Genomic DNA, 21,573 nt, shown 5'->3' on the forward strand with positions numbered 1-21,573 from the left:
TTTGACGTTTCTGGCTCGCTTCTTGTTGCTGTTATTGTGCTTTCTGATTCGAAAAGACTGAAAAGGCAACAAAAAATGTAAAAGTTCATCAGCTTACCTGTTGGAGACCGTTTAGTATGAGAGACAAGACATCTAGTTCTGGCAAAAATCATGAAAAAAGTTCTTGGAAAAATGTTGTAACTTATGATTGATTTATTATTTCATAAATTTCTTAAAATTATGAATAGCTTCCTTTCGATAAAAGGAAAATATTTTTCCAAATAAGGAATAATTTACTGACAACGTCTTGTCTCTAGTGGGAAAAGTCTTCCGCACCAGCCAGCCGTTTTCTGAAAACCGAAAGCAGTAGAAAAAAGCAAGAAAAATAAAATGGCGATCTTTGCGTGTTGTACGTTTTCGTTTGGTGCGACTCGGGTCGGAATTTTTGCCTGAAAACAGTGCCAAGGTGCGGATTTCGAGCGTTCTCAGGGGTGCGTACGGATTAGGTGCCGACGGAAGTGGTGTTTGTGAGCGCAAATTGGACCGTTCGGAAGCGGATATTCCGGAATAAAGGATTTTCCCTTGCGTCGTCGTCAGTCAGTCAGTGGGAAAGTTTCATTTTCGAATCGACGAGATATTTTTTTTTTCTTCCTTTTTCTGGTGTTGCTTTGCTGACGAAGAGTGGATTTTTTTTGCAAGTGCCAGAGTGAGAAGAAGTGATACGGAAGCTACCGGATGAACGAGCGAGAAAGGTGAGATCCGTTTCGGTTTGTGTGAGTGAGCGAGCGAATGTGCGGACAAAAATCGGACGGACGGAACCAAGAAGGCCTTGATGGGTTTGTGGCCACGGTGTTGTATTGGCGCTCCGAGTTGCAAAATACCGGATGTGATCCTTGTAAAAACATGAGGGAATTGTTTTGGTTTCGGTTGCGGTGATTCAAGTGTAAACCGGATGTTGAAAAATCCCTTCTCTGATTCGTAATTGCACGAAATCGGAACAGACCGATTGTCTGTTGATTTGTAGGTCCGATGGACAGTGTTTGATCCCTGGGGTCTATGAAAGAACTTTCTTAGAATCAGCGAACAGTCATTGATCTGCGAAATATGTTTTTAGAGGGTTTAGTCAATGTTTTTATCAATGTAATCCAATTTCCGGTGGACGTGAACATTCTAGTAATTTTTGCCTGCAAACGAAAACACTAACCAAAATTATCCTACAACTCAAAACAAAGGTATGGCGATTGTATTCATTCTGGCTGGTAAGTTTTGGGAGAATTATTGATTTGTTATTTTGAGGAACTTCTGCTGGCTTCCATGTAAATTGGCTATTAGGATTGCTACGTTTTGGCCTTAACATGTCGACATATGGACTGATAGTTTTCATTTTTAAATTATTTATTCAAATTTCAACATTCAGTAAAATATACAAAAAAATACAAAGCATTTTTACGAACCCCTTCTTACAAAAATAGAACCTTTATAAAACGCCTTAAAAACTAGATTTATTAAAATGAATTATTCCTTATTTTGTGGATAGGGAAGATAAGGGCATAACGCGCACCCGGGGCATAATAAGCACTCCTCTTTTCCACAAAAGTAGGGGAGATAAGGGCATAATGGCGACCTTAAGGAAAACGCTTATTTAACCATGAAGAACAGTTGTAATATGTGAATTACAATCATTGTTTCGTGTTCAGACACTGAAATAGTCTATTGCCTAAAAAAGTAGATAAAAACGTTTAAAAATGCATTTTAAAATTTTTTGCCGAAAGCTGTATGTCAACCAGTCACTGTAGGGGCAAAATGAGAACCCCCTGGGGCAGTATAAGCACCATTTTTCGGGGCAAGATGAGCGTTTTCTGCCGGGTAATATAGCAGCGAATCCGACCCGATGATGTCAACTGAATAATAGAGCTACAGCCTTACTTGTTTCATCTGACAATTTGGCCTATTGATAAGGTGTCGGAAAGGTAATCAGTAGACTCGAGTTCGATTCCCGGTCAAGGTGTTTTTTTTTTCATTTATCATTCATAATCGATGCATTTTGCACTAAACGGTGAGGCGTAGATTTATCAAACAAAGCAATAACAAAATAATCTAGGTCTGTTTGTAGAATTCAAAGAATTAACACATGCTCGTACATTATGTTTCTGGTGTTTTGTTTGACGGATGATGCTACAAGCCATATAATGTAACAATAAAAAAAAAATCAATCATAAATGGTATGTGAAAAAACATCCCCTCGAACAGGAATCGAACTCGAGTCTACGAGCCAAATCGACAGATGAAACAAGTCAAGCTGTAGCTCTATTATTCAGTTGACTTCATCGAGTTGAACTCGCTGCTAGAATATACGGCAGAAAACGCTCATCTTGCCATGATTAATAGTGCCCTGTTCGTCCCAGGTCAACAAATTTAAGTAAAAACGCGTTTTAAAATGGAGTGAAAAATCAAAAATTTTCTGATGGTGAAAATTAAGAAACAATGTGTAAATCATGTTGCAGTAGCGCTGATGTGGTCTAGTGGATAGGCTGGCGCGAGTCTGGTAACCCAGGCGTACTGGGTTCGATTCCCGGTATCGGCAAGAAAAACTTTTGGGTTCGAATCCCATAAGTTGCCGACAGGTGAGATGCTTGGGGAGTAAGTAGAGGCCAGTCTCGAACCCACCCTTGTCCTTCCTCCAACTGGTATCAGGAGGGGTTGGTTTATCATCTTGAACTGCATTCTGTCCATATCCAGCCGGAATGGATATAATGAAGTGCATGATGGTCTAACCAAGGTCTCATTATCGCTTACTATTCTACGCTGCCTACTCTAAACTTTAAAATTTCCTTCTCCTAACTATCTCTAATTTTCATTTCCAGCGTCAGCTCCCCGAGCTATTTAAACGCCACAAAAAAAATCATGTTGCAGTGCGTACATATCAGATCAAGATGATTTATAGGTCATAAAAGCTTATTTGGTGGTGCTCAAAAATTATAATATTTTCGTCACTTGAGAACCTAGCTGGTTATTATTTAATATTTCTGTAAAGATGGAAAGGATATTTCTTTTTCGGTGGAAAATTAATACTATAGTTAGTACGAAACAAATCCTCATGAAAATTTTGGTTTGAGAGATTGAAATTCAAATTTATCAAAAAAAAAAAAAAAAAAACAATACCAAAAATACCCTGTAAATAAGTTAATGGATTTCTAACACTATTTTTAAACTTATTATTACGACGTAAACTCAAATTATAAATTCATCTGATATAACATATCAAAGTTTTCAAATCAAATTAACCACAATAAAAGTTTCAAATCAATTCTATTTTCAGTAAGTCATTGATAAATTTTTTAAATGATTTTCCTTGTTTTGTATTAAAAACTTGCTTCGAAAGGTTTTCTAAACAGTCTTGTTTTCAAATTTGATATAAATATTTCCAAAATACAGATTTAAAAAAAAAATCTAAATTCTTGAATACCTATCCAATCAAGTAAGAAATCCCATGATTAATTATAAGAAAAATGATAATAATTGTAATTGATTATTCATCGTTATTTTAAATTCTTTTCTTCATTTTCAACTGAAGAGTTGATTGAAACATTCTGGAAGATTTTAAATTTGAACAAATAAGATTTAATCGCGATTTGAAATGGAAATTTTCATTTGGGGAAAAAATCCATTTTGAACATAGAAGAATTTATTCAATAGTTGATGTTTTAATTTAAATTTATATATATTCAATATTATTTCAAAAGTGCCAGTGATCGTAGTCAGAGATAGCGGCTTTTCTATAAAATAAAATTCTTTCAGTAGTCAAAATAAAAGATCTAAATAGTTAATTTTTGAAGTTCAAAATAATAACTTCATGCTGAATTATACTGACAAGGAAATGGTGGAAAATGGGTGATTTCGTGAACGATCAATAAGAAACTGATAAAAAATAAGGAATTCTTTGTTGTAAATATTGAAAGCACAAAGCAAAAAAAAAATTAATTAACATTGCACATAGAATTAAGTTACTACTTTGAATCATTTTTCGAACTTTTATAAAATTAATTAAAAAATCATGATCAATTCAATAAACATGATTTTATATAATACAACCAAAAAATAAAAGCTTATTACAGTTTTACAACAGTTTTTATAAAATTTGGAAAGAAATCATTACAAGTATATTTGACATTGCTATAGAAAGTTTAAAAAACACCTGATATCACTAAACAAATTTGTTGAAACCTGAAAAACGATTAGTTTTATTCTTTGGAAAATATTTAAACTAAATTTGGTTTCCAACTTCTTGAAAATTGCGTTAATTGAGGAAAACTTAACAAATATAAAACTTCTATAACTTTTTCGCAGAACTCAAAATAATTTAAAGTCTTGAGGAAAGTTGATAATTGATAAACAAAAACTTTCAGTTATCTTTATTTTATAGAATGGGTTGCCAACATTTTTCAACAGGCGGGCCAAATTTCAGAAATGAGATTGACTGGAAGGTCAAAAAAAATATATTTTCTGGAGTATTCGAAGAAAACAAATAAAATTGCATGGACAAATGCTCGGATTTTGCCCGGATTTATTTACATTTTTTTTGTCGAACCGAACAAAAATACAAATTGTATTGTTTTTTTTTATTTTTTATTTATGCGTCCAAAACGTGATTTTGTGGGCAATTTTTATAAAAGTATGAAACGTATTGTGGAAGACTAAAATACGAATAAAAATATATGCATAAGTTTTGATGGAAATTTTTAGTTTTTTATTCTTGATATCCAAGTTCAAGTTCATCGTTCTTCTAAGAACAATTTGATAGGCAAATTTAAAAAAAACGCAAAATGGAATTGTTGAAATAAAGTAAGGTTCACAAGCTTTTAATGTTTAAAAGAATAATTTTTTCAACGATCTTCAACGATTTCAACTTAATCCAACTCTTTTCAAATTTTCCAACTGGAAAAGCCTTCTATGAACAGGATGAATATGAATTTAATTCTTTCATAATCTTTGAACTTTAAATTAAAAATTTGGTAAAAAAAAATCGTTCTTCTGATAGGTTTGTCAGTATCACCGGTTCTAGTTAAATTCTAGTGCCATCTGTAAATTCTGTCTTGTTTTTCATTATTGATGTTCATAAATACAGAGTAAGATGCCATTTGAAATATATTTGGATTTGGTTTAATTTTCATAAATATAACCTTTTCTGTTAAAGCTAAACAAACAAAAATTTAAGAAATTTACAGAGCAAACTTTCGATATTTTCCAATATTTGTTTAAAAGTTATTAAATTTGGATGAATCAACGAAGTTGTGGAAATAGAATCCAATTTACGGATGGTTGAAGTTGTTGTTAAATAATTATTTTAATTGTGATGTTGATATGATTCGGCATTTTTTTACGATTTTTAAACGATTTTGATATGATCTTATTATCTTTCTGAGGCTTTCCAAACTCCTCGATATTAAAACTAGAGTCAGCTTGAATGCTCTTCATATCAATGATAAGTAGCCACCAAAACCCTATCGGAAAACATTAAAAAAATGTGTGATGGAATTTACAGATAAGGTGTCAATTACCGTACAATTTTCATAATTTTTAATTTGTAATTTGAATTTCTTTTTTATTCAGTGACGGTAACCTTTTTTGTAAAATTATATGAGGCCCTCAGAGCGAAAGGGGTCAAATGTAGTGGTATGAATAAGGTTTAGCAATTGCTTCGGTAGCTTTTACTTTGCTCGAAATCAAGCAAAGCAAAAGCCCAAAGCATTTGCTTAGTTTGGTATGAATAAACGTTTGCTTAGCAGATGTGTACTAAAGTCTTAGAACATAGCTTTTGCTTCGAAAAAAGAGCTATCCAACCAGCAGAATCTGAAATTTTCTAAAGTAAAATGAAAGAAGACGATCAACAAATTGAAAAGTACGGCTAAAATAGCCATGAAATCGACGGTGCGGGTGGTGGGTGTAAGAACGATCGGAAAAATTTAAGTCAATACACGCTCGTATGTTGATGTTTAAAGAAAATTAAATATTGTCAAATAAAAATGGCCTAGCTTTTTAACATTTATCATAAGCTCTCCCACACGTTTTCGGATCGGGATAATCCGATATATAAAAAAAGTAGGCAATAGGCGCGCATCTTAACTTAGATGTTTTTTTTTAATCTTAGAATTATAAAAAAAATCATATAAATTTGGGAGATCTGAATTATGTTTTAAATTATTACAACTTTCTTCCAACTTCAAGCCGATTGGGACTTCTTCCACTGTAGCCGGATTTTTTTAATTTGAAATATTTACTAATTGATTTGTTTTGTTTCATCTTAGACGAATCATTTCATACAACGACAGGAATATGAAAAAAGTTGGGTTATCACTTCGACTGTTCTTTATCTATGTTGAAAATGCCTTTTTAAATTGTATTGAAATGTAATATTGCTAATTTTATAAATTCATGACGTTGTTGAAGAATTTGTTTATTGGAAAAGTCTGCTACCAAGCATGCTTAGAAAATAAAGTAATTGCTAGGAGATTTCTCGAGCGATTGCTTCAGATTTGGGCTTTATTCATACCGAACAGCTTGTTCTAAAAGTAAAAGCTCCTGACTGAGAAAACAGCTGTCAGAAAAAACTTTATTCATATCAACCGAAGCAATTGCTTTCTGCGACTGCTCGAATGCTCGATTTAGTTTAGCAAAAGCAATTGCTAGGGGTTTTTCATACCACCTATGGTGCCAAAATGGTCGTTTGTCAGTAAATAATGTTAAACGATTCTTCTTCATATTTCAAATTATTTTCGGTGAATTATTTAGATTTTTAAAATTTTATTTGCATACTTGTACGTTCAAAAGATAATTACAAATATACAAATTCATGGAAAATAGCCAAACACAACAATTTAAAGGCAATAATTAATACACCTTTTCCCTTTGGTTAATATCACTTCAAGGAGATTTTCAGATCTTTGTTTTGAATTAAGTTAGTGTAGATTCAGATATATTTATCCAAATAATATTCGCGGACCAAGAAAAACGTTAAATTTTTAGGACATGGCTTTTCCAAAAAGAGCATCGCGGGCCACAAAAAGTTGGACGCGGGCCACATGAGGCTCACGGGCCATGGTTTGACCATCCATGTTTTAAAGATTCGTCAAAAAAGTGCAGAAAGGTCTTAAATGTTAAAACCTATTTTTAAAAGTAATTTCAATATCAAAAACTGATAGAAACGCTTATTTAGATTCAGGGCAACCAAATCAGTCAAAATTACCTTTCAAATGTATAGCAACTGAGTAATAAAATGCAAATTTGTTGGGCTTGTGTAATTTATCAAAACCTTTCAAAATTCCCAGTTATTCAGTATATTGTAATTATGATAAAGATGTTTGAAATGTGCGCTTCGGGTCATATTGCCCCGATTGCCAATTTCTAACAAATCAAAATGCTTCCACTTTGTTTCAAATATCTTTACATAAAAAAAAACTATGAATTTGTTTTGGAAAATTTCCCTAATAACCCAAACCGGCTCCAACTCTGTTTAATTCTAAACTTTGCAAATTTTCCAATTTTGGTTTGAGTTTTTTTTGAAAGATTTTGCAATTGGTTTTCTCATTTCTTGATCTTGTTTCTTGTTGGGACGGTCACAATGAGGTTTTTATAAATTGAAATCTTATAAATTAATATGCTATAATTTTTGGGTTTAATAGAAAAAATTGTTATTAAATCAGTAATGATAGTTATAAAACCGTCAAATGATGTTTCGCCATTAACAATAGAAATAAAAATTATTAAATTGTTGTTAGTTTGACATTTGGCTTCATGTGTAGAGCTGATTCAACTGGTTTTATTAAACTTTTTTTATGTATTATTTTGAAACATCTGAGACGCTACGATACATAAATGGTCAACGGGTTGTGAAGCGACGTTCTCTTATGCCCTATCAATAGATGTTAACTCTGCGAGCACTAAATTTAATTCAAATGTACGGTCATGTCGACTTTAAAAAAACGGACCATATACATTTTGAGATTGGCCAAATAAATTTGATTTAAAAGTGCCTCAAAGCGCTAAAATTTTCGATTTTTTTTACCCTTAAAAATAACCTAAGGGGGGGGGCGAAAGCAAATCGGGAAAGTTGAATTTTAGTTTTGATGCGAAATGACTCAAAATTCATAAAACGTTAAGATCTGGTGTTATTTCGAACACAAATTGTTGACCAAAAATCGACTTTATGAGATTTTGTCGTTTGTTTAAGATTTGTTTTACACGAGGATTAAAGATCCACATTACATCGATGCAAATGTACACCGGGTGGCCACAGTACCGGAAAACCGAGAATTGAAAATCGTACCGGGAAAACGGGAATTCAGATCTAAAACCGGAAAAAATACACAAGGAAGTCAAAATTAATTTTTGATTCCAAGATCAGGGATTCAAACAAAAATTCGGAATTCAGAATTGTTGTAACATTTTCTGAGTCAGAATGCAAAAGATAAAAAAAAAAATTCTTCAATTACCTCTAAATTGAAAAAAAAACTCACAATTTTTACCAAAACTAAGTGAAAGTTTAAAACTGTCTCTAAATATGAGACTTAAATTCAAAAAGTCACTCAAAAGTCACCGCAAGTCATTACCATTATTAAAACATACAATCAATGATATGAAAACAAGTAAATCAAAGTTAAATTCTGAATTCAAAACTCTTTGTGACTAAATTGGGAATGTATAAAAAGTTTCTACTACAATTTTCCAGTAATAATGTTTAATTCAAGAGCTAAACGCAGGGCAATGTGATAATTGAAAATAAATCTAAAAATATTTTTTTCCTTTTTTCTCAGGGATTTTAAATCTAAAAAGCATTTTTACGTACGGCACTGTGATTTTTTGGAGCCTTCAAAAGAACAAATCATAAGAATTCACAGAAAACTGCTGCAAAAGTTGTCAAAACAACTTCAAAATTTGTATATCACATATAGAATATGTTGTCCAGGCTATAAATCTTCTAAATGGAAAGAATTTGCGACTAGTTTATGTCAGTTTTTATATTTTTTCGTAATAAAACTATTTGCGAACTAACGCGAGAAATAGGAATCTTTCTATCATCAAACAAATCGTTTGTGAAAAATATTAATCAGAGGGTTTGAAACAATTTTTTTTAATTGAGCTTTCAAAATTTACTTCTTTCTATTGTAATTAGTGGTCTTCATTTTTTAGTATAAATTTCAATAACAATTTTAAAAGCTTGAGTATGGTTCGATTTATTTAAAAATTAACAAAAATTTAGAAAATTACGAATGAATGAATTTCTTCAAGTATCGGCCACGGATCAGGTTATAAATTTATTGTAACGAAATAGCTATAGGATTTTTTAACAACACTGTGAATAATTTCCAAGAGCTTCGTTTGAATCTTAAAAATGTTACAATTATTTACCAATGCATTGTATCTCCCTCGCAATATATATTCGTGTTTCGAGTAAAGTATGTAAGAAAAAAAAACCTCGTTTTTGAATGTTGAAAAATTACAGGGTTTATTTCATTACAAAGTACAACACTTGAATTCGAAACAATCTCACTCATTGCTAGTTTTGAAGTACATCCATCAAGAGGATTTTTTTCCAATCTCATCAAAATGTTACCTTTTGCTTCTTCGGAAAGTTTACACAAAAATCAGAAAATTTCTGATGTTTTGAAAATTAAAATATGTTTGATATGGTTCATCAATCGTGAATGCGTTTTTTCGATTAATTTATTTTAAGACTCTAAATTGAAATTAAAAAAAAAACCTACTGATAGTTTTATTGACCTTTTTCATAAACGTGAACCTCTGACCTTGTTTTCGTGTCTTCAAGCTAGTTGCAGACATCATCAAGAAAAAATAGATTAAATATAATGAACTGGGTCTAGCTCATTCAATTACTGAAATATGAAGTACTGACATTTTTTCAATAAGCTCCCAATAATAAAAACATTTTTGTGGTGTTCAAATGTTCGTATTTTAAACAAATTTGTGATGTACATACCCGAATGCGAGATATACGATATACGACTGGACAAGGAACATCTCCTACTGAATTTTCGTCAATATGACGATATAAAAACAAGACTGCAGCTACTTACATCTATAAGAACTATATTGCTGGAGCACCAAATTTCGAATAAGCTATAAGATTGCTGGTTGTTACTGATTTAGATTATTTACCTACCTACTGCTGTTTGATGGATTGGATTTTCCATTGCAACGGCTTCCGTTGTCATCATGTTAGTCAAAGGGTTTTCAATTACAGTTTTGTTGTCATCAGAATACTGGTTGTTTCGATGTCATCATAACGTAATTCCGGTTGGAGTGTTTATCCGTAAACGTAATCGGAACCATCTGCCCATCTGTTTTAGGGGTGCAGTTTTTTCACCTGAAGAAAAAAGCATTCAAAGAATGCGGATTACTTGAAGCTAAATCATACTCACCGGATTGTCTAACAATTCCAGTCAAGGTCCTGAAGAAAGTCCAAAACCAATCAGTTTACGTTGGCTTGGAAAGAAAAACACAATTTTATCATCCGTTTGATGTAAACAGTGTTTGTTTACCTTTAAATATTTTTGAATACGTTGACAGCTGGGATGCCAAGTAGCAAGATTTAGCTTGGTTTAGTATTTTTTCTCTAATATAAAGCGAAATAGGCACAACACATTTTTATATTGGCATAATAATTTCACACAAGGAACTTCATTATATGACCACCAAAATAAAAATCTTCACTGCTTTTCTGAAATGTATTGCTATGCGCTAGTCGTTTCACAGATGTTGTGAATTTTAGATTGAGTTTTATTTAATTTTCACTTTCATGGCCTAATATGTGTGTTTTTAAATTCGAAATGATGTAAAATTATATCTTTTCTTGATTAGATAAAAACGCTGTTAGGTTTTTAAGCGTTTCTGGCACGTTTAAATTTATAAAATTTTTGGTGTGTAGGATAACGGACTTATTCTGGATTAGAGGACCTATTTTAGACCACCTTGTGTAGCTATCTTCAAAAGCAACGAATCATGACTTTTTTTAACAAATTTAGTTGAGGTCCGATCATTTAATGCAGTGCACAAATTTATTTCATAATTAGTTGCTTTATAAAAGATCTAGACAAGGTGGTCCAAAATAGGTCCCCTGGTCCAAAATAAGTCCATTACCCTATATTGACACAAATAGAAAACTTAGTCATTACATTACTTAAAGATCAATTCAAAAATTATTTTTTAGAACTTCGGTGGTTTCATACAGAATCACTAATCACTAATCGTACTTCCACAGCCAGAACTTATGCCTGATCCCGAAGAGTGATAAAAGAATATTATTATTATTCTTCTTGTCTTTGTTCATGTTTTCCATTATGTTAACATAAAAACATTCAAATATGTAATAGAAAACATAAACTTCGGTGGTTTTATGCGGATTGCTTAAGAATTTGTTTGTTAAACAAAGACAGCGCATTCCAAACCGCATGTTATCCATTTGAATGATTATGAATTATGACTATGAGTCGTTTTCAACTTATTTTTTCTCTAGGATGGTTAATAAATTTTCCACTAGGGTGGTCTACAAGTAAATTAAAGACCTAAAAATAATTAAAACGACAAAGCGCATAGATTTTTGATTAAAATGACAAAAAAAAACAATAATGGCAAAATTACATAAATTATAAAATCAACTAAAATACCTAAAGCTTAGTTCTTTTAGAAATGGGACAGTTACGAATGCGTGTATCTCAAAAACCATTAGTTTGATCGAAGTACTTTATTTGAAGGGAATGAAGGTAATCTTATGATAATTCATGAAAAAAAATTGAAAAAAAATATTTTATCGTTTTTTGTAAGGAGAATTTCTACTTTTGTATTGGTATCTACCATTTGCGGGCACACACTTTTTCAGTCATGATATTGACCAGTTTGCCCAACTTATATTTTGGCTAATCTATAATTTAGGCGACTGCATCCCCTTTTTTCAATTTTTGCTACTTTTCGGTCCAATACTCTTTTAAAAGAAACTGAGGGCAATTTAGTGGATATAGCTGTTTCGAAATTAACAAAATTTGATTATTTTTGAGCCACTTAAAAGCGTTTTTATGGAATTTCTGCTGGGAAAACCAGACAATAACGAAGTAAAACCATCATGAGATAAATATTATAAAATAATCGGTGGGTATAGATCGTAAGTTGCGAAGGGTACATACAAGATTACCCTTTTTAGGCTTTTAAAAACAGCAAAAACCGAAGTTTTTGCTTTGAAAATTGTTGTTTTTTTCCACAGGAGCAGAATCGTGGTAAATCATTATATTTTATACAAAACAACCAGCAAAAATATACTTTTATATGCTAGGGACGAGTAGACATGTTATGGGATTCAAACGCTGGAATTAATTTTATATAGGGGTTTTCATAAGTTTTGTCGTCTATCAGTAGCGGTTATACAGTTTACGAGTTCTGAAACTTGCGAAAGTTTGTTGTTTGAGATAAGATTTACATGACAAGACTTGACTTCCCTGATGACCCTCAACCGTAGATGCCGATCATGTGCTTCACTCCAATGCTTGATTTGCACTTTGTGGCCATTTTTGACAGTTTTTGTCAACTTTTCCACCACTCACACACAGTAATTCTTTGAATAATCAACGGTTTTGTAAGCTATCAATTTGATATATTTTTTCTTTTTCCCTTACATCGTAAATATTTCAAAAAACGCGTAAATTAAAAATTCTGAAAAAATAGGTTAGTCATTTTTACAGGCGACAAATTTGTCTTGTCAAACTTGTCAAAATTTTTAATGTCCGATTACTAGTAAATGAGCTATTAGCAAAAGAAAGTGTCCCATTTCTAAAAGAACTAAGTTTTACATACCTGACAAACATAATGACAAAGTTGTAAAATATAAGAACTACCAAAGCCAGGTAAAAAAAAATGATAAGAGTTTGTCGTTTTTTATTTGCAGTTTTTTCAATTTTTTGTAATTTTTGCAATTTTTTTATATTTTTATATTTTTATTTCTTGTTTTAGAATTTTTATAATTTTTTGTTTTTTCTTTATTTTTTTTTATTTGTTTTTTTTTTTGTCACAATAATTTTTAAATTTTTGCAAAATATCGAAAACTGTTAAAACAAATTTTAATTTTCAAATCGATTTTGGTTGAATATTGGCCCTAAACCCCATATCTAACGCAGTTAAGACCGTGTCAAATACTTCTGATTACTGTTCAGTTATTCACGCTTTAACAAGTATATATTTCCTTATCGATATCAATTACCACATCTAAAGTACATTAGAGAAAAAAAAACCATTCATCATTTTCTGCCCCGATTGCAAATGAGCGGGATCTTATCTAAATAAGCGTCAAATAAAGCTAAGTTTTTCTCCGCCCATTTTCAGATACCATGAATGGCAAAAATACATGTTCGTGAAGAGTAACAACGATATCAACAAGAAACATCAATCCGTTGCTTGCTGAAATAAGAACCGAAAACGCCACGGAAAAGCTAAGCTGGTCTTCCGTCGTCCCATGTTCCACCGGAAAGTGTGCGCTGCAATTAGGACTTTTTTTTCTGAGAGAGAAGTGGCAGCAAAATCGAGCGTTCTTAGGAAAAGGAGAACGCAAAACAAAACGGCAGATGCAACACAGGTCGCTCTAAGGGATAGGAACGTTCCGAGATGCAATAAGGAGTTGAGTTGTTGAAGGAAATCTTCCGGTGAAACACGGCTGCCGGGGAAACAACAACAACTAACAAGATTCTAAGAAAAAAATCTTAAACGTTCGTGTTGAACCATTGAGAGAGGCTCGGAAAGCGTTTGTCAGGGTCGCGCTTTGAGAAAGAGCAATTGCTACCCGAACGTTTTTTTTTGGGTGACGTACCTCTACACAAACTTGCTACCGCTTGCAGCTTGAGGTATTGCGATTTGACCGTGAATTAATCATTCGATTAGAGAGTAAGCGCAAAAACAGTAAAATAAAACAAGTCAGTCCACATAGTTCGGTGTCGGGTTATGTTTGTATTCGTGGCAATTGGGCACTTGGACTTGGAAGAAGGTTCGACCTATGGTGAGGTGCAAAAAATGATGACCCGCAGCTGAAGCTGCTGCAGCAGTAGTTGCGAAAAAAAAGTAGCACCATCATCAGCCCGAAAAAAAGAACTACCGTTCGTAATGGTGCACAGCACAGTATCAACAAGCGAACTTCTGCCTTTCAAGCTACTAGGTGTGTGATATAGAAAGTTTTGAATGAAGTGCATCGAATTGGTTCACTCATTGAAAGCGTGTGTGTTAGATAACTAACATGAAATAATCGAATGCTTCTCTACGATACGAATTAAGCAGAATATGTTTAGTGTTCAATTTTTCTTCACATGAATGAAGTGATGATCGATTAGAGTGGCAATTAGTTGTATAGTGGCTTCATAATTTAAAGCGAAAAATCGCAAGAAGGTTAATCAGTTTTCAAGACCAGTGGCTTTAGATGGTAGTAGTGTAATCAAGTCGTACTTGCCGAATGGGGCATTTTCTTCCAATTTATAGAATCGGAACAAAAAAAAGTAAATATACTAAATAAGATTTACAACCATCGATTTGCACGATACGTGACTAATGTGTTGAATAAGCGTGCTCTTGGCCTGGACGTTTCAGGTCTGTGTGTCTTTATCGGCGAGCCGTGCATTCATGAAACGCACACAACGGCAACCTAATAGTGTAGGGAAAAACAGCAAAGCCAGCAAATAGTGCGTGTAATGTACTTTTATCTGTGGCCGGTTAGATTTGCCCCTGTGTGTGTTGTGTTTCCACCGTCTACGATTGTGGGTACGACGATTTGGAAAAGGAAATCGAGACTGATGTGAACATCTCCCTCGAGCGAGAATTGAACAGCACCCTAGTAGACAGAACGAAAAAAAAGGTGGCGAAGGAAAACAAATCGTCGCCGCACAGAGACACGTTCGATTTGGTGTTCCCCCTGCCGCCCCGTAGCAGCAACCGGTGCGGGGCAGCGAAGAAAGAAGAAGAAAAACAGCTGAATTGTGGAAAAAAAATGTAAGTAAATTAATACATGGTCATTGATCGTCATTTGATGGCTACCGAGAACTTTACAATGTACTTAGTTGGTGTTGTTGATTGCCTTTGTAGGAATTAAAAACATCGCTAGTTGAGCTATCAAATCGATGAATGAAAAATAAAAACAATCTGGCTGTTTGGGTTAGACAGTGGATGATTTGACACCTTGAGCATTTAAAATTTTGTATTTTATTTGGTTTTTATGATTATGATTTTCTGTATTTATTATATCGAATTAATGATTCTGAGTGTCGATTTTCTATTTTTGATACAAACAGTTGCGTTCGAAAAAAAAATTAAATCACGTGAAGCAACGCACTCTCTTTCAACTTTGACAAGCTACAAGTTCGGTATCGAATTTTGAATACGACAAATGCGCCAACATCACTGTTTCGAGAAAAAAAAAGCGTTCAAAGTTTGACAGCTCCATAAGCTCCCAGCAAAAATGTTATTTTGTTTTCTCAATTTCCCGATTTTCAATAATCATTCAGATAACTCTGTACTATCAAAATGAAGATTTCCAAACGTACTTTTTGACCCAGCTGATAACTCCATTTGTTTACATTTGGCGCATTCGCCCTTTTCAAAATTCACTACTGATTTCTCTCTCGGTTGATATTTTTCATGACATTTTCACACTTTGTAGTTCAACTATCAAACTATCAATCACTCCACAAACTTTAAAGACTGTACAACAATCGCAAGAAAAATAGCTTACAGATATTCCCGTAGAAAAGGGAAATTATAGTAGCTTCTCTAAATTCGCTGTATGTTCATAAAAGGAAACCCTAAAATTTGGTCAAAAGATGTAAAAATGTTTAATCTAGTACCTGGCCAATTTTCATAACAATTTCCCTTTCAAAACGAAGGAGGAATAAGGTTTCTATCATTTACGACATTTTGTTGCGAAATTTGGATTTTTTGAAAGAAAAATCAATTGATACTTTGATAACAATATTTTCAATACAAACATCCGTTCAAAAAAAAAATGCAATCGTCTGTTGGAGGATATTGAATTTCATCCGTACCCTAAGTTGCAATGGGTTAACGGCTGCGGTGTGTATGTTTGTGAAAATGATGGATCAACCCATCATTTTCCTGACAGTGTCGTTACACACAATCTTGTTAAACATGGTGTCATAATATGGCCTAAATTAGAAGAGGAGCTGGACATCTTTATTTAGTTTAAATTCAGCAGTAGGTTCAAAGATGTCTATTTTTTTTTTTCATGATCCATGTTGATAAGATGAATGGGAGTTGAAACACTTGCCCTCCCTTCCGCAGAACAATCGCAACATTTGGTAGTGAAAGTATCACAATTTACCATAATAAAAGTTGATACTTTCAATAGGGCATAATTCGTTTGGTTAGGTAGTTAGATGGTTTAGTCTTGTAGAATTAAAAATAGAGAAAACGTGTGAAAAGTATTACGATGTTTCGTTGGCTTATTCTTAAATCAAGCATTTTACAAGAACTAGAGGCTCATTGGATGGGAATGCTGTTGTTGGAAAATGTTATATTTCATTTGGTAAGACGTTTTTTTGCTTTTTATTTAATTATTCATTTTTAGCAAATCTTTACGTTTTTCGGTTTAGTTTGAAATTCATCTATGGAAGTATATATTAGAATGTACGGTTTTGAAGAATAACAATGAGTAGGTAGTCCTAATTACTGATTTCGGGCATTTTACAATAGGCATGCGGTATATTTTAATAGAACCCCTATGTAGATTTTTTGTAAATTATGATGGATTTTAACATTCAACTATGTGAGGTAGGTAGGGTACGGTAAGATGTGCTCTTATATCCATATTCTGGTAAATTTTCATGATTTTGTGATGTTGTGATAGGAATAAGGTAGCTTACTTCTACTATTAATTTGAGCTAGAATTTTTATTAGTATGAAATAGGCTTGCTCCAAAAAGCAAAACAAACTCTCACATCCATATTTTGGTAAAATAGTATGATTAGCAATGAAATGGAAAAACTCTAAAAAGAAAAACAAAAATTTCAAAATTTAGAAAATGAAAGGCAAAAAATTAGGGAAAAACAGCAAATAACACTTCAATTACTTCATGCAAGAACTAATTCCTTCCTTTATATTTCTCTTTCCTCTCCTTTCCTCTTTCTTTTATTTTCATATACCCCTGCGCATACGATTCGGAGTCATATGATGACTGGACCCCGAGACAACTATCACGAAACCCATCACACATACCAGTGGAATTGGGGCGGAGACACGAAGCAGACGTTCAACAGACGACGACGAAGGAAGGAAAAACATATAAGATAAGTTAAAATGATTCCTTTAATAACACAAAATTAAATGTAGTTAGATGCGTGGGGAGTATGTAGAGGCCAGTCTCGAACCCGCCCATGTCCTTCCTCCAACTGGTATCGGGAGGGGTTGGTTTATTATCTTGAACTGCATTTTATCCATATTCCATGGATATAATGAAGTGCTTGATGGTTTAACCAACGTCTCAAGATCGCTTACTATTCTACGCTGCCTTCTCTAAACTTTAAATTTTCTTCTCCAAACTATTCTAATTTTCATTTCCAGCGTCAGCTCCCCGAGCTATTTAAACGCCATAAAAAAAAGAAAAAAAAAAACATCCGTTCAAAAAAAATGCAATCGTCTGTTGGAGGATATTGAATTTCATGTTCACACCAGCAGAATTTTTGATCGCGTGAATCGATTTTATGAACTTTGGCCAGGTACTAGTAGATAAGATGTTTTTTTCGTCTTCTTATCAAATTTTAATTTATTTCAATGAAAATTGTCAATTGTCGAATTAGGTGCAGCAATCACAATTTTTTTTTACGGGAATCATCATCTTATAATTTTTTTCTGTCATTGTACAGTTTTCAAATTTTGTGGAGCGATACTTTGGTAATTAAATTAGATTTAGTGAAAATTGTATGAAAAATATCAACCGAGAGAAATGGCTGCTTGGCAAAGTTGGGTGAGAGTGCGCTGTTTCATTCGATTTCATTCTTTTTTGAACGCAACAGTTGATTTCTGATTTTTGTTTCCTGATGTCAGATTTTTGGTTTCTAATTATTTATTTCTCATTTTGTATTCGGTGTTTCTGGTTTAAGATTTTCAGTTCCGATTTTCTGAATTCACCAATATGCCGAAATCAAATTTAAACTTCTAACATTTCTGATTTTAGATTTTATTTCGCAAATTCTATTTTTTTTTAAATTCTGATTGCTTTTGTCTAAATTTTTATTTATGATAAATATTTCGGTTTGAGATCTACTAGTGTGACTTTTTTGAGTTCTTATTTCTGATTAGCTTATTTTTATATTTCATCACCTGATCCGGTGTACTTTGTAAATCTTAACAATGAGTTTTCACATCAAATTATTATGGGAAGATTAGATTCTATAAAAAATTTTTTTAAACTTAATCTGAAAATGTTTTTTAATAATGGTGTTAAATTTTATATTAAGAACTCGTTTTATTTTCCTTTCTCCCCTGCAATGTGGGGAGGATCCACGAACAGCCATAAAAACATTTTTCGTAACCAAAAAACATCACATTTCCCATAGTGCTCCATTTGCGAACTATACATACTTTCCTACTTCACATTTCTCCCCTCTGGAAGAAGAAAAGAATCTTAAAAAATTCTCTCATGTAAAACATGGTTTCTTTAGCTTGAAACGTTTAAAAACAATGCGATAAAACTTCTCTCATTCCCAACTCATTACTGTATAGAATCTCTTCAAATAGAAATCTTTTTCGTATTCGAATACTTTTTCTTCCAAATTTGATTCCCTTTGTTGGATAAGTTCTCAAGTTATACAAAAAGGTGTGCGAAATTCCTTTTCCCCTCTTTTATCCCCCACTGGAAGGTGAAAGGGGTTTTTTAAAATAACTATTGAATCATTTCTCGTACTTTTATACTCTCCCCTGTAAAATTTGGTCTTGAACTAATCAAAACAAACGTATGACACCTCTCTTCTATTTCCAATCGCGTGAGCGGAACCAAATCATCTTCGAAATATTTCTTGTATTTACATACTTTTCCCAATTTGTTACCATCTGCTAGATTAGCACTCGAGTTATTAAAAAATTGTATGGGAGCTCCTCTTCCTCCTTTCCTTAGCCTTAAACAATCATAGAAAAAAATTCTACTCAAATACCTATGCTGTTCTATTTGAATAATAAGTTCTCGAGTGATCCAAAAATGTTGCATGAAAACCTTCCTACTCCTTCCCATCTTCCTGTTGGAGAGAGGGAGGGTCTCGAAAAATTAAAAATATTTTATCGTACTCAGATATACTTCCATGATAAACTTGGTTTTTTAATTCGATTAGTACTCTGGTAATACATAAAACTGTATGAGGACCCTTTTCTTATCCATCAATGGAAGGACAGATGGGCCTTGCCTTCCTTCCTATGTGAAGTTTGGATTCATTTGCATGATTAATTATCGAATAATGCATTAAATTGTATGGAACACTCCCTCCCTCCCATTGTATCCCCCAAGCGAAGAGAGTGGAGTCCCAAACAATCATAGAAACATTTCTCGTACCCAAATAACCGCCCATGTCAAATTTGGTTCCATTTACTTGATAAGTTCTCGAATTTTGCAAAAATTGTATGGGAGGCTCCTCCATTTTTTCTATCTTCACACTGGAAAGAGGGAGGAGTTTCATACCAACTTTGAAATATTATTCCTACCCATATACTCTCGCATGATAAAATTTGTTTGATTAGTTCTCGAATTGTGCGAAAAATTGTATGGGAGCCCCACTCCCCGCTTCCTATCATTTTAGGATCAAATACACTCCCATATCAATTTTGTTCCATTTGCATCAGGAACGTGCGAAGGACTCATCCATAGGGGGGAAACGGGGTGAGGGTTTCGAAATTCAAATTTACCCAAAAATAATTACAATACCAAAAACACACGATAAATAAGGAAATTGATTTCCAACACTATTTTCTTAGATATGATTATTACACAAACTCAAAAAATAATAAATTTTACTTACAAAATAAATCCAAATTTTCAAAACAAATGAGAATGAAGGTTTCAAATCAATGTTATTTCCGGTAAGTCATTGATATTTTTTTCAAAATGATGTTCCTTATTCTGAACTAAATTTGCTTTGATTTAAGTTTTTGTATTCTAATATAGTTTTCTAAGGATGGCTTAACGTAGCAGGCCGAAACGTCAAAAGTAGTGTTTTTATTTGATTTCAAATTCATCGAAAAGCATCAACCAGAAAAGCCAATCAACAATTAAGTTTTCCAATTTGAAATCAACATTTCAGAAACACCAGAAAAAGAACGCGAAAAAAAAATCGAATAAAGCTTCGGACATAAAAATTAATGTTCAGAAAAAGAATATATAAAATATAACACCCGATTTAAAGAAAATCTACATCATATATCCACAACATCTTATAACTGTCAGATCAGATTAAAAATGATGATAAACATTATGCCGGAACAAATTTCAAATCCTTCTTTTGTCACTCGGAGTTGGAACATCGCGAGGGGGGGCAATAAAAAATAATGCGAAAAACAAATAAATTGGAATAAATTGCACGAAAACATGTATGCAATTAAATGTCATACTATATTATTGCATAATACCTATAAATCAAGTATTTTTTTTATCGAAAAATTAAATAAAATCAAGAATACAAAATGTGAATTAACTTCCATCTTCCAAAATTTGGTTCTTGGTCTTGTAATCTTTCGGATATTTGAATTTTTATTTGAAATTTACTTAAAATACTTCAAACTGTATCTATTCCCCCCTTCGGGATTTTGGAAATTTCGAAGGGGGGAGGTGACAAAAGAAGAAATTGATATTTGTTCCAGCCTATTAGAAAAGTGATAATGATTGATATTTTTCATTCATCTTAATTTATGTACATTTCTCTTCTTCATTTTTAATTGAATGATTGCTAAAAACAATTCTTGAATTTTAGCTGATAAAAAGGAGAAAATATTTAATTTTATTTCAAGCGTGCAAGAGTTCAAAATCGAAGATAAAACCTTTTTCTTTATAAAATTCTTACAGGTATCAAAATAAAGGCCGAAAAAGTTTATAAATTTTCAATCGAAGGTCCTGACAGAACAGAACAGACGGGAAAGTGGAAACTATGTTTTTCTTTTGAAAAATTTAGTTTCAAAGGGTTACTAAAAGATTCTGTAAGAACATCAAAATTTTAAATAAAAAAACATAGACAAAGGTATATAAAATATTTCCTAAAATTTAAATAGTTTGACTTTATAATTCGGTTAATTTATTTAAAATTAAAAGAAAATGTGAAATTGGAAAAGATAAGTTTTTAACATTTAAGTAGAACTTTTTTTTTCAAAAAACCCGTCCAACAATTTTAAAAACATGAATCTTTTGTCGAAGTTTGTCTATGAACTTTAATTTTGATATTATACACCTATTTCATTCAATTAAGGAATAATATTTGAAATGATAATATTTGAGCATGATCTAAAAAAGTAAAATTTCTCAGTTTTAAAAAATTCGGAAAGATATCATTACAAGTGTTCCTGACA

General features: G+C 32.5%; 1 protein-coding gene across 1 annotated transcript in view; it reads left to right on the forward strand.

Annotated features, from left to right (window-relative positions):
* Positions 1–376: 376 nt before the first annotated feature.
* The window catches only part of LOC129759070 (uncharacterized), a 160,172-nt gene continuing 138,975 nt past the window's right edge, over positions 377–21,573 (forward strand). The window contains exons 1-2 of the mRNA XM_055756484.1: positions 377–731; positions 13,363–15,009. The gene's annotated coding sequence lies outside the window, so the exon portion shown is untranslated. The remainder of the gene's footprint in view (positions 732–13,362; positions 15,010–21,573) is intronic.

This window comes from Uranotaenia lowii, unplaced genomic scaffold, assembly GCF_029784155.1.
Source record: "Uranotaenia lowii strain MFRU-FL unplaced genomic scaffold, ASM2978415v1 HiC_scaffold_10, whole genome shotgun sequence".
Lineage (NCBI taxonomy): Eukaryota > Metazoa > Arthropoda > Insecta > Diptera > Culicidae > Uranotaenia > Uranotaenia lowii.